The sequence below is a fragment of the Sinocyclocheilus grahami genome, unplaced genomic scaffold, assembly GCF_001515645.1.
Source record: "Sinocyclocheilus grahami isolate Dianchi unplaced genomic scaffold, SAMN03320097.WGS_v1.1 scaffold726.1, whole genome shotgun sequence".
Taxonomy (NCBI): Eukaryota; Metazoa; Chordata; class Actinopteri; order Cypriniformes; family Cyprinidae; genus Sinocyclocheilus; species Sinocyclocheilus grahami.
Genome location: NW_015505905.1, coordinates 267734 through 275966, shown reverse-complemented (window position 1 = coordinate 275966; position 8233 = coordinate 267734). Strand labels below are relative to the sequence as shown.

Sequence of the window (8233 nt, the reverse complement as noted above, 5' to 3'; positions counted from 1 at the left end):
AACATGTTTTTTTCTGCTGTAAAGTTGGGCATTTTAACATGGGGAGTCTATGGGATTGACTTCCTTTTGCAGCCAGCCTCTAGCGGCCAGTTGACGAATTACAGTTTAAGTCACTTCCGTGTTGGCTTCACGAGAGAGAGCGGGAGGTTGCCGCTCGATCAGTACTCATTGATCGTGATCCAGCTGCACTTCCAGAAGAAGCAAGTCTGACACTATATTTTTTATGATTATTTGCAAATTGCCTTTGCTCTTCCATGGAAGAAAGGGGCGGGTGAGCAGAGCTCATTAGCATTTAAAGGGACATACCCCAAAATGAGTCGCTGTGAACAGAGCAAGGTAAAAAGGGTGTTGTTTTACACGACCACTGAGGAATTTTAACCAAAGTATGTTGCAGACCGTTCATGAAGACCCTAAAGAATAATACCAACTTGTGGAAGATCAATGTCTCCTTTGAAGCATAGCCACCACAAAATCAGACTTACTTTGAGATCATTCTGAGGTTAAATATATATTTAAAATCATAACAAGAAATATTTTATTAGCTATGATACTGTTTTGAAATCAAATCTCTCCATAGCTATGACATGAAACACTGGAATCTAACAATGCCTGGGAAAAAAACTATGAAGCATAGAATAAAATAAGAAATGAAGCATAATTAAACCCATATAGAAAATAAAAAGATTATCGAATAAGCATGTTCTAAACTCCTGAAACACTTTCATATTTTAGAGCAGTCACTGCAATTTATGAAAGAAATCAATTAAATCTGTATGTGGGAGTGTGTGTGAAAAAAGCAGATGTAACCCCCTTTGTAATCCTTAACATTTTCATAAGTAACTGTAATTTAATTACACAATTTTTCTCAGTAACTGTAACTGATTACAATTACTTTTATTTTGTAATTAAATTACGTAATTCCGTTACATGTAACTAGTTACTCCCCAACACTGCATATAAGATACATAAATATAGTTTAATTGGTCTGAGTACAAGGTTTTATTTTTTCAATTTTGCACCCTGTTTTGTCCCACTTCTCAAGAATGACTGAAACGCATTTCTTGTCAAGACAAAAAGGGAAAAAACTGCCGTTTTGAGTGGGGCGGCCAAGCTTTTGTCAGTGGTGTGCCACGGCCAGGCTCCGCCCCTGACCTTGTGGTCCGCTGACTCTGCAAGTTATACATTTTTAAATATAAATTTATAATATATATTACGGTTGTTTTAAAAAGGAAAGTGAGAAAACAATTATTTACACAATGCAAGCAATATTTATTAGTAGGCCTAAATGTATTACCTTTCACTGAATTAATTTTAGTTTACAAAGTTTGTAATTAAACAAAGATGTTCCCTGTTTTGAGGGCTGTTGCTGGTACCCTTTTCAGCTGTACTTGTGAGCAGATGTGTGGGAATGCATGTTTGTTTAATGTTTTCTCCTGTGGGGTAATACGCTTGTTTTTTTTTTTAATTAATGAAAATAGAACAAATAACAAACAGAGCATAGCATAAGACAGTCAGTGCTATACAAATTGTGACATTAATTAGTAACGGGAACTGAAAATAGTGTCATGTTAATGACTTTTTGTTTTTTAACAATTTCAGAGAAGATATAAAACAATCAAATTCCACTAAAAATACCTTAAATATTGGGGATGAATTTAAGCAGTTTTGTTTATGCATATAAAATTTTGCCAGCAATATGAATATATTGTAACACTTTACTTGAAGGGGTGTGCATAAGACTGACATGACACCTTCATAATCATGACATGACACATGTCATGAATATGAAGGAGGTTTTATGCATGTTTATGACAACTGTCATTAAGTGTCATTCGCCCAGTTATGTAATTTTTAATGCAAATATGACATTATTTGACCTAACCCTATACACCTAACCATAGCCCATAACAAAGACATCTCAAACAATGTCATCTTTGCATTAAAAATTACATAACTGAGTGAATGACACTTAATGACAGTTGTCATAAACATGCATAAAAAACCTTCATATTCAAGACATGTGTCATGTCAGTCTTATGCACACCCCTTCAAGTAAAGTGTAACCGAATAAATTAACAATGTATTCAAGACCTTTGTTAACATTGTTTTCATAGTACACAATAATATCCTTTTAAAGAAAAACAGTATTTATCCTTTACTAGATTAAAAATCAATTCTGCCAATTCCTTCCAAAAATGTTGGGTAATTTTACAATCAAAAAATAAATGTGATTACACCTCTTTCTCATTTTTACAAAAGGAGCATAAATCATCAATATCAGAGTATCTTGAAATGATTGATTTAACAGATGGTATGCAAAATGTTTTTAATGTATTTCTTTAGTTTTGTTATTGATACAATATTTAAAGGGAATTAACCAAGCAGTCTTCCAATGAATATTATCAATAATAGAGTTCCAAAAGAATTTTCCTCTAGGTGCTATTTTATTTTGTCTTTGGAAAACAGTACAAATATGTTTGTTATTGCATTTTTGATCAATCAGTTCAAGACCGTTTCAAATGAAGGTAGTAGGCTTGTTCGTAGATTTCTCTCCTCCTCATCACTGACATCAGACTTCACAGCGGCAGCACAGAGCCGGCTCGTCTGTGACCCGCTTCTTCTTCATCCGGCTGCTTCTCAGCGGAACAACACACGGTGAGTGCTGCTCTTATACTCGTTCTCGTGCTCTACAGAATATGTTATGGCGTGTTTGTTGGCGCAAATATTTGGACGGAAACATATTACGAAGGTTTTTCTGTACACTTCGCTCGGGGGTTTCTGTTGTTATTCACTATCATAGCAAAAAGACAACAACTTTTGCCTCTTCTTCCTTTTCTATCCTTATTACCTTTTAAGCGTGTTTTTCATTATTAGTATGATTTTTAAATCTCTAATTATGGTTGTCTCTTAAAAATTGTATGGGTCACAGCCTTCTTTTAAAACTTGGCAATTAAGATAAACATTTTCACGTTTGTCTATGCAGGATATACACCCCGTAAGCAATTGCTATCTCTTCTTAATATACTTAAATTATTTCTAAGCAAATTCCCTTTTCGTGAAATTGTCATTTTATTTTGCGAGGAGGAGAAATAGAAAATGTATGAGCGTGCGTCTGTGCGGGCGCACCTGTGAGTGCACAAGCTTGATCATATCTTGATGTTCATAATTGTGTGTCTTGAATTGAGTGGGCAGCTGAGTTTGAAAGCGTGCAATTATATATGAATTTCAATTAGACTCCAAATAAGGCTCTTTCTCGTTCTGCACACACAAAGAACTATAAAACTGTTAAAAATAAAAAGGATGTAAAATTAAATATTAAAGGGGTCATATGATGTTATTTTAAAGATCATTATTTTGTGTATTTGGTGTAACAGAATATGTTGACATGCTTTAATGTTAAAAAAACACAGTATTTTTCAAATACTGTATATTATTGTAGGCCCTCTATGCCCCGCCTCTCTCAAAGCCCCCTCCTTTGACAAGCGCAGTCTACTCTGATTGGCCAGCTGACCCAGTGCATTGTGATTGGCCGAACACCACAAGCACACGTCGGAAATGTAACGCCCCTTACCATAATCGCGAGCATCAGCGTGTGTGTGTGTGTGTGTGTGTGTGTGTGTGTGTGTGTGTGTTAAATACTTTTCACAGCCAAATAATGTTACACTTAATAATTTTATCATTTATTTATTTGTCCTTTATTTGGCCACAGTTGCTGGAATGGTTCGTTTTTAGAAACTTTAAGTCATCGTGTGGTCTTCTATTGTGTTATTATCAGTCCATTTTATGGTAATAAACATATTTTAATAGATCAAATAGGTAGATATAATTAACATTATATAATTTAATGACATGTACTGTTAGGTACTGTAACATATACAGGAACAAAAATGCCATCCAGTAATAGGCTACTTATAACATCATCACCACCATCAACCACAGATTGCAGTTTTCTACAGTAAATGTAACAAAAATGATTTTTACAGTCCTGCAAAAATGTGATTCTGTGACTTTAGAAGATTTTCTTAGGTTTTAGATGCATTTTTTTTCTAGCCCCAATAAATGAATCTCATGCGGGCTGTATTGTCATACTAACACAGCTGCACAGCTCGTAAATATTCTTATTATTAATATGATATTCTTGGTCATTCGTTTCCATCATTTGGTACTATTTTTTTTTTACTTAAATGTTTTCAGCATTAGTGTAAACCTAAAGTGGTGCTTGGTATTTTCCAAATGTGTGTTCTAATTACAGAACCACACTCCTGAAGAATTATGTTTTTAAAGATGATACTTCATTGATCATGCCATACAGTGGTATCAAGACAGTGACTGCAAAATGCTGAATGAATGTCAAAGAAGTCTGAATGACCTTCTGCTGATTCTTGCTGGAGGGCGATTGTTAAGAGAGAGCAGACGCTCCAAATGTAGACCATCCCTAAAACACTTCCAATCGTTTCGGCTGTTAAGAGACCCCAAAGCAGATCAATAAAGACCTTTGTGTGATTTGTTCTCCAGCCTCCATCTCCTGCTGGCTAACTGGGAATCAGTCTTTGAGGAACACTGGAGACAGCTGGTCTATTGCTTAACAAATGAGACACTGTCTTTCTCTCCCGCTTATCTTGTATGGAAACTGCTTTGACTCTACAGAGACGTTTCCGTGTGGACCAATTTTACGGTTGATGTCATATGGCGTGGTTCTCCACGTTCTCTTCTTTTTGTTGTCTTCACACGTCACAACATGCCTATAAAGACATGTGACATGCGCCCGCTCAGTAGTATGTGCTTGTGTGTCTGACTGTTTTTGGGACAGGATGAAGGAGTTTTCCCTGCTGTGAGGATGAAGAGCATTCTGCCAGGATGCTCAGCTAGAAGATAAGGAGACACATTGCAGGGAGCCAGTTGTGATACTGCGAAACAAAAGCGATATTTGATGGAGCACCACATGTGTTGCAAGCAGTCACATTGGAGACAGCATCTCTCTCTATCTTTCCCTCAGCTCTCTTGGCACCAGATGGATCCTCCTTATGGCAGTTTTAACACTTAGCCTGTTGTTACGCGTTTTGTGTCCTTGACACTTTTAGAGCTGCCAAAACGAACAATGTGAGGTGTGAAATTGCTGAAACTGTTTGTCAAGAGATGGGTGCTCTCATTTGTGTAGATGGGTTTATTTCCATCTTTTGAAGCATTCTTTTGTTTGATTTTTGTCATTTTAGGAGGCTGCCTGTGAAATCTTAATGTTTCATCCAACCTTATCTCAGATTCTCAGAGCAAGATTGGAACGATGCAATTTGCAAAGCTAAGCACTTGTTTATTCCCTCTGATTGATCTTAGTCACATATAATGTGCTTATACAGACTGACACACTAGCAGTGCAATAGCTGACTTCCATTAAAAAGAAATTGTGACGAAGCAATACCCTTTAACTGAATGGACTAACATTGTACGTATGATATTTGTATTACAGTGACACTATTGGTGCCTGTTTTTCTGTCTTTCCACATTTAGTCTAAAGATTATGGTTGGTTTAATACTAAAGTTTTGGTTTTGGTACACGTCCCTGTGCCTCAGTATTGATACTAAATCAATATCTCAATACAAAACGACAGTAGGTAAACTGTTAAATATGCATGATAATGGACACAATTACAAATCGAATTATTTAAATGCTGTCATATAGGCAGATAAAGTTAATCTTTAAATCAGGGTCATAGAATGAACAACTAATGACCTTAAAAGCCAATAAAATCTATTCAATAACGCAGTAATAAAACAAATAAATATCAATTTATAATCAAATTATCTAGGTATATCTCAGCATATTTTCCAGTTATATTCCAGAACTTAAAATATATTGTAATTAAAGGGAAAACAAGACAGAAAGCCAAACTCCAGCATTTGCTTTCATGTCCTTTCACTTTGCATGAAGTGCTGAACTGTGCTAAGCATGAAATCAAATATGTGACCCTGAACCACAAAACCAGTCTTAAGTGTCAATTTTTCAAAATTGAGATTTATACATCATCTGAAAACTGAATAAATAAGCTTTCCACTGATATATGGTGTGTTAGGGTAGGACACAACTATTTGAATATCTGGAATCTAAGGGTGCAAAAAAATCTAAATATTGAGAAAATTGCCTTTAAATTTGTCCAAATGAAGTTCTTAGCAATGCATATTACTAATCAAAAATTAAGTTTTGATATATTTACGGTAGGAAATTTACAAAATATCTTCATGGAACATGATCTTTAGTTAATATCCTAATGATTTTTGGCATAAAAGAAAAATCTATAATTTTGACCCATACAATGTAGTTTTGGCTATTGCTACAAATATAACCCAGCAACTTAAGACTGGTTTTGTGCTCCAGGGTCACATATAAGTCAAGTCTCCCATGTTCTTTGCCTGAGCAGTGCTGTTTGTAAGATGTTGCCTTTTGTAGGCATTAGTCAGCAAGGCAGCTCTCTAGGTTTTGTAGCAGAATATCTTTGATGCTTCTCAATAATGCCACCCTTTATTGATGATTGTCTTCACGGTCTGACAGATTTGGTGGGTGTGAAATTTTGTGGGTGTGAATCGGCCGTGGGCAGCATCCCCTCATATTATTTGGAGTGCAGCTAATTGCTTCTACGCACCAAACATGACCCGATCCTAAACATCATAACTAAGGTAAACCTACATATGATTCCCGGAACAGAAAGTAATTAGAGTTAGCTGATATTGACTGAGAAAATGTTCTCTGTGTCCCGTATGTGGTCTGTACTCACCTCATTCAGCATCAGAAAACTCACACAAAGATATAACCTTCTTAGATCTTCCAGTTGAGAAAGTATGTATAGAGAAAAAGCTTCACGCTTTCATCCTGTTGAAAAGCTTTTTTTTGTTTTTTTTTGTTGTTGTTCTGCTTTCTGGAGGTAGCAGGGGTGCAACAGATGGCTTATGAAGCCCCAGATCTCAGCAGGAGGAGATGTTGAAGACCTCACAGTGGAAGCTCTCCCTCCTCTTGAGATGTCAGTGAGTTCATTAGTGAGCTCCACATTCCTTTCAAACTGTTGCACAATATCATCCAAGTCGCTTGTGGAGGCTTTTATCAGTTCTTCACACAGTAGTAGGATCTGAAGTTTCTGAACACCATGTTGTCCTCAAACATACCCTCTGTGGTAACTCCACCGCCTCGCTGTTTTCTTTCTGGGATTTTTTTTCATTCTCTTTCTGGGTCTGGGTCTCGCTGTCTTTTGCTGAATTTCCAGCACCATGCTGGACACTTTGCTGAATATCTTATATCATCTAAACTTGCCTGCTGTTATTCCACAAACAGCAGAAGTACTACCACATGAATCCACGGAGACCTCTGGCTATACTTCTGTGTTGTTGTATCTCATATGTACTGTATGTGTCTGACACTGAAGCATGTGTTTGTGGTTTGTTTTTGTGATACTACAGAGGACTATCTGTTGGTTATTGGAATGTGCTTCCAGTATGTGTATTTGATTAGCCTATTTCTGTTGGATGGACTGGAAATAGCAAAGAAATTGAATTAAAAAAATATATTTAAGATATACTTTAGCATAGTGATTTTTAACAAACTTTTTTGTCAGCTGAACACTTTTAAACTGAAATATTTACTTGATCTATACACTGGAGATTTTATGTTAATATTCATATATAATAAGTTATATTATTTATTAATATAATATTATAATAATATAATATAATAAGTTAATTACATATTCACATGTTCAATAATTTTTTAATGTCCGTCACATGACATGCACGTAAAGAAATAAATTATTTTAAGTGTTTTATTACAATTTTTACAATTATTTACTTTAACTTTAAATTTTACGATTTAAAGAATTATTAGGCAAGTCAAGTTTATTTATTCAAGATTTAAAGAATTATTAGGCAAGGCAAGTTTATTTATTCAAGATATAGCACATTTCATTCACAATGGTAATTCAAAGTGCTTTACATAAAAGTAAGTAAAATAAAACAAGGAATTTTAAAACTTTTAAAATGATTTAAAAATGTATTTAAAATGAATTTAAAACAGTTAAAAATAGGAAAAGATTGTACATAAAATACAGTGCAATCAGTTCGGACGTAGCACAGTGCTCATTCACTAAATGCATAGCTAAACAGATGAGTTTTGAGTCTAAATTTAAATGTGGCTAATGTTTTTGCACATCTGATCTATTCTGGAAGCTGATTCCAACTGCGGGCGGCATAATAA

The 8233-nt window shown here is 35.2% G+C and overlaps 1 protein-coding gene across 3 annotated transcripts in view; it reads left to right on the top strand.

The window, feature by feature from the left end:
* Positions 1 to 2591: 2591 nt before the first annotated feature.
* LOC107560421 (draxin-like) overlaps positions 2592 to 8233 on the top strand; it is a 29258-nt gene continuing 23616 nt past the window's right edge. For all 3 annotated transcript variants that reach the window (XM_016244602.1, XM_016244601.1, XM_016244600.1), the window contains exon 1: positions 2592 to 2655. The gene's annotated coding sequence lies outside the window, so the exon portion shown is untranslated. The remainder of the gene's footprint in view (positions 2656 to 8233) is intronic.